General features: G+C 55.5%; 1 pseudogene; it reads left to right on the plus strand.

Annotated features, from left to right (window-relative positions):
- Positions 1–6,020: 6,020 nt before the first annotated feature.
- On the plus strand, positions 6,021–6,774 carry LOC100688779 (annotated as a pseudogene).
- The last annotated feature ends 1,327 nt before the right edge of the window (positions 6,775–8,101 follow it).

Below are 8,101 nucleotides of genomic sequence, written 5' to 3' on the forward strand. Positions count from 1 at the left end.
CTTGGCTCTGGGTCAAGGAAGCACAGCCTTGGGAACACCAAGTACAATGTGGGGGACGGGAGCTCCCTGTTTCCAAACTGTGTGGTTGTTGTGGGCCAAGGCGGTGGGGTGAGAGGCCGGGCAAGGGACAGGGTCCTTGGCACAGATGCGGCCAGTGGCCTGGCCCTGCTCACCCCGAGGCCCTTGTGGCCTATCTGGAGCCTTCTCCAGGCCTCTTCTAGGGGCCAGTTTCTGCCCAGGGAAGGACCCCGAAGGCCCTGGGACAAGCTGGGTGAAGGTGTCCCCTTGGCCAAGCTGATGCCTATTGGCCCCATGGGAGGCTCCTCATCTCCCTATGCAGCCACACTTGGCCCCCTGCCCGCGTGCCCAGGTCCCCTCCAATTGTAAAGCTATACCAGGCCCTTGCAGACTTGTTCCTTAGCCTCTACCAGAGAGCCTGACTCCCATAATGGGGTGGGAGTGCAGACCAGGGTCATGAGTCTTGCCTGACATGCACTTCATACCCGAACCACCTATCTGGCTCCCTTCCAACTCCCAGCACCTCTGCCGAGGAGATGTGTGACACTGAGCAAGCCTTTAAACCTACTATGTCCAGGGTCCCCATCTCTAGAAGAGGGAACATAACAAATGCCCACTCACCTCCTAGGTTCCTGTGAGGACTCTTGGAGAGAGAGAAGGCCCAATTGCTCAGCTCAGTATCTGGGATATAGTCGGTGCTTGAAAATGGAAGGTCATGGGCATGGGGGATCCCTTTTCTCCAAGGCTCTAAACCCTCCAGTGCTTTTGGAGTAGATAGCTGGTGTGTGCGGGGTCACGAGTGCTACGTTGCTGCTTGCCCTTGTTTGGCCAGCCGGGATCGTGGCTCTGATTGCCATGTGAGACTAGAAGCAGAGCCTGGGGTGCCGTGGAAGGCAGTGGCATGAACAGTGCCGCAGAAGGTATGGCATGGAGGGCACGCAGGGTGATGATCAGCCTGCACAGAGCCCAAGTGGGCATGTGCAAGAACACCTGTGTCTGGGAACAGTGAGATCAGGACCCAGTCTTAAATGACACAACATGCCCTGGACCAGGGCCAGAGGCCCCGAGGGCACTCAGTGGTCATCTCAGCTGGCTGCCAGCCCTGACAGAGAGAAACCTGCCCTGGCCACAGCCTGGCACTAGAAAGCAATGTGCTTAGAGGGCTTATCCTCCCTCTTGGTGATAGGGGCCATGGCTTGCAAGGAGATGCTAGGGACACAGGGACCCATGGATTTCTACTGTGAGAATGGGAACCAAGTGTTTGAGCCCGAGTGATCAAGTGGGGCCAAGAGTAGGGCAGCCAGCAGTGCTGGCAGCCAAAGTGCTCATGGGAAGGGCTCAGGGACAGCAGGCTTGGCTGAGGAATCAGCCCTGCTCTGGGCTCCACGAGGAAGGGCTGGGGTCTAGAAGACTATGGTGGCCTGGGGAGGAGCTGCGTCTCAAATGATGGGGCTTTGGACATGGAAAGGTTCAGATGGCAGGGCAGGCTCCTGGTCACAGGGTGAGCCTGGCTGGGGGGGGGTGCAGGGCACACAGTTCTTGATGGGTCTCCAGCCACAGGGGAACTGGGCTCACTGCCCAGGCCTGAGGAAGTGGCTGGCAATCACTTGGTCTTTGAACTTTCCCCTACTAGCCCTGGGTAAAGAGCCCAGGGCCCTGGACATGGCCATCCTGCAGAGAGGCATGAGGGAGAAAAGTGCACATTCATCTCCTTCCCAGTTCTCTTACCATGGAGGGGATAAGACAGTGAAAACCTGGGAGGAGGTAGCTGCTGGGAGCCTCTCTCTTCTGAGCCAGCCCCAGAAGGAGGAGGGCAGATTCCTAGGGCCAGACTTGGGGCCGCTTGCCCAGGGTCCAGGCCTTCTCCTGTCTCCCGTCCTCCACAGAGGCAGGAAAGTGACTGCCCCACTCAATCCTAGAAGGACTCAAACCCCATAAACCCCCAACACATGCACGCACTCACCTCTCACATGTTCACACTCCTGCACATTCTGCTTGCTCACACACTGACACGGTATCACACACTGGGGTATTGTCACATTCACTCACACTCTTACACACTCTCACACATTCATTGACAGTCACACTCGCTCACACATACACACACTCACACCTGTTCAGTGAACACACATGCACAGAGACACTCTGAGTGAGGGAGAGACATCACCCCTCCTCTTGTTATGCCACCCACCCCCCACCAGATCCCGGCAGGCCGGTGGAAATTGGCCAGTTGCCATGGCCCCGCTAAGACACACAGGACAGGCATGCTTCCAGTGGGGCCTTGCCTGAAGAAGGCAGGAGAACAGAGCCCACCTGGAGAGCTCACCCCAATCCTGTAGCACACCCTGATGGGACACATCCAAGTGTCCCCACAATATGGGGCCAAGACCACCGGGCCAAGGAGGCTCAGGCATGGCCATGAACACCCTGTTCTCAACCACCTCCTGCAATCCTCCTTCCATCGCCCATGTGTCTCATTACCCAGCATCTCCAGGAGCCCCTCCATCCGCACAGCCCGTGTCTGCAGCTCTCGCCATTCGACCCAGGTCTCCCTAGATGCATGGTTCCTGCAGGCTGGCTGAGGAGCTGTAGGCCGGGCCTCAGCTCTCTGCAAGGTCCCCGCTCTGGCTCATTGGCTGCTCTGGGGACTGTCCTTCGCATGTACCGTGGGGGTGGTCAGAGCCCCTGTCCCTTCAAAACGGCTGGAGAACACCTGTAGGCACAGACCGAGTGAGCCCCCAGGACTCCCTCACCATTTCCGGGTGAGCAGTACTATCCTCTCCCCGAACACATGCAGGGAAGGGCCCAATTGCTCCTTCTGTGCCCTAAATACTCAATCGGTTCAAAGGCAGAGGGCTAGAGCAGGCTGCCCTTGATTTGTGGTGGGCAGGGCCAGGCAGGTTGGGGCAGGTGGTTCCTGGCTCCCCAATCCTCATGATGGACCCTCCAGGGACGACCCTCCAGCCTACAGCATTCGGGAAGGGGATTCCCAGATCACCAGTGCCCTCCACTCTGGGTGGGTGCCCTCCTCAGGTCGCACTGAGGGCTCTGTGACCTGGAGAGATCCATAACTCACCTCCAAGTAGGAAGACACCACTCCCCAGGCCCCGTCTGCACCCCCCACTCATGCCCCACCGGCCTCTGCCTGCTCCCAGGACAAAGGACTGGTGCCTCAGAGTTGGCTGGCAGGGAAGTGGGGCAGGGAGAGGGTGCCCCTTCTCCTCTAGGGGCGACCCTGCCCAGGATTCCGAGTGGAGGGCAGCCCTCCCGGCCTTTCCTCCTTCCTGGCAAGGCAGAAGCACTGAGAAAGCCCCAGCCAGCCTGCCCTCTGTCCCTTGACATCACAGCCCCCCAGGGACCCAAATGTCCCTCAGTGGCCAGACTGTGACTGGCCACTTGTCAGCTGGCAGGGGTAGGCTGATCACAAACAGATGGGGTATCCCCCACCTCGGAGTCCTGCATGCAGCCCCCGACAGGGGAGTCTGACCTCATGCCCAGACCTTTCTGTGCCCAGCTGGTCCCTGGCATTCCACATGGGACCTCTCTGACCTGTCTGAATGCCCTGAACCACTCAGCCCCACCCAGATCCTGGGCCATCAGGCCCTGCCTGCCATCTGGCCCCCTCCCTTGAATGTCTAACCTACTTATACCTGGGGCTCCCTGAGTTTCATGTGGACCCAACCAGATATCTCTTGTGCCCAAAGTTCCAGTCACTTGGCTCCATCCAGCCCAGAGGACCGCACAGCACCTCCCTGCCCTGACCATACCCCGATGCCAACTGGGCGAACCAAGCTACTGTTGCCTCCCACCACCTCCCCCAAGAGAACTTTCCTTTGATGGCGCACAACAGAGACACGATGCAGCTGAAACACTCAATGACATTTATTGAAGAGAAACATTTACTGCAACCATTTGAAGGACAGAATGACAACAGAGAGAGGAACATCTAATGGCCACTAGAACCCATAGGTCACGGCCCCGCTCCTGCCACACCTCCTGCTCCTGCCACACCTGTAGCTCCTTTCTGACCTTCATGCTCATCCTCACTTGCAGCTCCTGTGACACCTGCAGCCCTTTCTTTACCTACAGCTCCTGCCTCACCTGCCTGGCCGGCCCTTGCTTCCATCTGGGGCTGCGCAGGGAAATCGGGTCTATCCTGTGAGTCTGAATCAGGAGCCTGGGGCAGAAAGACCACAGGCCAGGGTCCTCCTTTGCCTGCTATTTGTCGGGGGATCAAACTTCGGTTTAAATACTGAGCAAACTCCACTAAGGCGACCCTGGATCCGAGCTCCTTTCTGAATGCTTTGCCCAGCACTCGGTATCTGCCCAGGGGCCACAGGGCAGCCTTCACGGCATCCTGGAATTCCTCTTCCTCACAGTCATCTGGGATGCCCAGGATGAGCAGGGAATGGTGCGTGCCTTGGCCTGCACCACTCATGCAGCACTGCCAATGCCATCATGGATACCTGGTGGGGGAAGGAGCCCAATTGGACAGGGACGCTCACACTTTTGCACCTGTGGGTGCAAAGAGGAGAGAGGGACATTGGTGCCAGACAGCCCACCCTACCACCCCCCACAGTGACCTGGATCTCCTCCCTGACCAATTCACACACTCTATGCTCTGGCTCTTACCCCCACCACATACCCCTCACCTCTGCAGCAAGGAGACCCCTTTTCACCTTGGTCAACGCCCCTGATCTGGCCACTGCAGCCGGAGTCTCTCCCAGTATCATCTGTAACCCCGCAGCCAGGAGCCCTCTCTTTCCTCTTCCATCCTTTCTTTCCTAGCACCTGACCCAGAGCACCCCTGCTCTGCTCAAGCAACCTTAAAACCGGTCCCGTGCCCCCCACACCCTGAGTTGGAACCTCCTCCTCTCCCACCAGCACCTGCCCCTCTGCTACTGGAGCCACCCTCCACAGCCAGGAACCCTTCCCACTCCTCCCCTCCAGCGCCAACTGGGATGCCCCTCCTGCCCTCACTGACTGCCCTGGCAGTGATCCAGCCCTTACCCAGGGTGCCCGGTAATTCTAAGGTCCCATCTGAGCAAAGTCCCCGGTCTCCTGCTCACTGTCTCTGACTCTGCAGGAGTCGTGGAACCACCTACAGGCTGCAGGGCGACTCTGGGGGCCACCTTAAAGCCCTGGAGCAAGAGAATCACAAGAACACACCTCAGCTCCGCAATCCAGGGCTGCACAGTCCAAAGGGTCTCCCAAGTCCTTGTTGCTAAGGCCACTAGGGAGACGAGGGAGAAAGATCTCAGCATCTCTGCGCAGGGCTAATGCCTGGATCAGGAGAGCATGGGAGGAGGCATCGATGTTGCCATGGCAATGAGACCTGCTTGGTAAGGGCTTGATGTGACAAGGCTTGGAGCCTCCAGAAGCAACAGGCACACCCACTGCCCTCCAGCAACAAAATATCCCTGATCCATAATTGTGGCCATTGTGTGGGGGCTGCAAACCAAGAGTTAGGAGACAGAGGAACCTATGACCAGGTCCCCAGTACCATTCCGCCTTCACAGCCTGCCCTCATTCAGCCCAGAATCTCTACAGTAGACACAGGTTGGGTGTCCCCATGTCAGGAGCCTCATCACACTTTTTTACACCAAAAAGCCAGCCCTCAACCACTCAGGCAGCCATTGCGTTGGAAAGTGTGTGGCACCGTGTCATGTGAATATAGATTCACCTAACAGCTGGCTGGCCTGTACAAGTCATTGAACATCTTGTGTCCTGAATCTGTAAATAGGCAGTATGTAATAGGCTTTCCTTTTATATAGTGTTGAATTTGATTTGCTGATAGTTCAGGATTTTTGCCATATTCTTCTTGAGGGTGATTTTTCCGTGATTTTCTTTTTTTACATCATCTTTTTATCAAGATTTATTCCAGCTTCACAAAAATGAGTGAAGAATCGTTCCCTGCTCTTCTGCCTTCTGGAAGGGGTTGTGTAAGACAGATGATTTTCGACTGCCCTCCAAATCCCGCTGCAGCCATTGCCGCAACCACGATGCCCAAACGAAAGAAGCAGAATCAGCAGCAGCCGCCGCCACAATAGGCCCCGCTGCCAGAGCAGGGGGAGACTGAAGACGAGGAGGATGGGAGTCCCATCGGACCACCCAGCCTTCTGGGCCCTCCCCCCATGGCCAATGGAAAGCCTGGTGATCCCAAGTCAGCCCCAAACTGGAATCCACCCACATGTCCACCATCAGTAGAATGGATAAATAAGTTCTTGTGTGTGCATGCAATGGGATACTACACTGCAATGAAAATGAATGAACTCCTGTTACAGGCAACCTGGATGAATCTCACAAACACGGTGTTGAGCGAAAGGAGCAAAGGAGCCAGACAGAAAAGAATGCAGACTCTCTTCACAGAGGTCCTCCAGGATCAAGGGGACCAATGATTCCACCACTGCTGAGCCTCCCACCTCCTCCCAGGGGCAGAGGCCCAATCCGGGGAGGCCTGGGCCCCAGGTGCAGCCCATATGGTCGTGGCTGGTGGGGGGCCAATACTGAACCTCCTTTTCCTGGACCAGGCCATGGGGTCCTTCCAGAGGAGGCTTTCACAAAGAGCAGAGAAATCCCTGAAGGCTCAAAAGTTGGTCTTTTATCAAAAATACCTGCCTGCCCAAGGAAGGCCCCCAAGTTATGGAAGACAAATCCAACCGCCCTGTCTGCCGACACTTTGCCAAAAAGGGCCACTGTCGATATGAGGACCTCTGTGCCTTCCACCACCCAGGCATCAATGGACCTCCTCTGTGAGACTGTGCCTTCCCATCCAGGCTGGAAGGAGCCCTCTGACCTAGCGGCCATATATTTCCCTGTGGCCCTGTGACAGCTACTGTGAGGCTGTTCCACCCACCACCCTCAGTCAGTGACACCCACCCCCATCTCTCACCTTCCCCATTTGGGGTCCAGAATTTTGTTTCATCACTGGTGCCCAGCGTGTGGGCTTTCTTCCGATCCAGCCTCCAGAGACTCGCCTTCAGGGCCCCACCTTTGCTCTCTTCAACTGCCTCCTGGATCCTCTTCCCCTTCGCCGATTGCTGAACAGGAAACCTCTTTGGAGCTGTTTCTTGTGCATCTGTCCACCCAGCCCTCGGCACTGCCCTCAATTCCTAAGAGCCCTGGAGCAGTTTCCTACCATTCCCTTTTTCTAGCTGCTTGTTTTAAGTCCTTTTCGTGTGACAAACCCTACCCCCAAAGTTGCCAGTTGCTCTGTGAAACTCACCAGGTTGACCTGGGGTCAAGTACGGATGACTGGTGCGGAGTTACTCCCTGAAAGGCCACTCTCCCTGCTTTTGGATTTTGTAGATCATGCGTCAGTAGCATGGTCCCCACCACTCTGGTCTGTGATCACTGTGCTTTGTGAAACTGTGCATCCCGTCGTACGTAGCCTTTCTCAGTGTCCGTGGCATCATTGTGACTTCCCAATACTAGAGTAGGTTTTTCTGCCAAAATGAGTGAGGCTTTTGATGCCCTCTAGACTTTCCACACCTCCCAACATGGGAGAATTGTGAAACTTTCCGCAAGACTGCCTCCCTGGTCTCCCCATTCTCCTGGTGTCAGTTTTTTGGGGTTTGACACAAGCCCATGAGATGTCCTCTAAAGCCTCTTAAGGGCTCTCCTATCTCCTCTCCAGCCCACTTTAGTTAGAGTACGTCATTGTGAGGCCACTAGCTCTTTCGTCTGAATTCTGTGAATCTCCACCTGGCCTACCCTTGGGTGGTACCTGGACGGTACTGTCGCCCTCGTCTAACCTTTTTCCCTACATCTCTGGCACTGGTTGTTTTCTGTGAAAACGGCAGTGAACAGGTTCGGTTTTGCACTGGCCCTGAGGAAATGGGTCAGGAGTTGTGTGGCCAAGAGGGAAGGATGAGAGCCATTGGAGAACTGAGAATGAATTTTTTTTTTCTTATTAACATTTTTTTATATTAGTAATAAATGCAGTGGAAACAAGCAAAAAAAAAAAAAAAGATGATTTTCGTTAAGCATTTGCTAGAACTCACCCATGAAATCATCTGGGCCTGGATTGTCCTTTTGTCATGTGTATTCATTTTGTTTTTAGGAATGTTTTTTGATAGTAAAT

Source organism: Canis lupus, chromosome X (genome assembly GCF_011100685.1).
Source record: "Canis lupus familiaris isolate Mischka breed German Shepherd chromosome X, alternate assembly UU_Cfam_GSD_1.0, whole genome shotgun sequence".
In the NCBI taxonomy this organism is placed as follows: domain Eukaryota; kingdom Metazoa; phylum Chordata; class Mammalia; order Carnivora; family Canidae; genus Canis; species Canis lupus.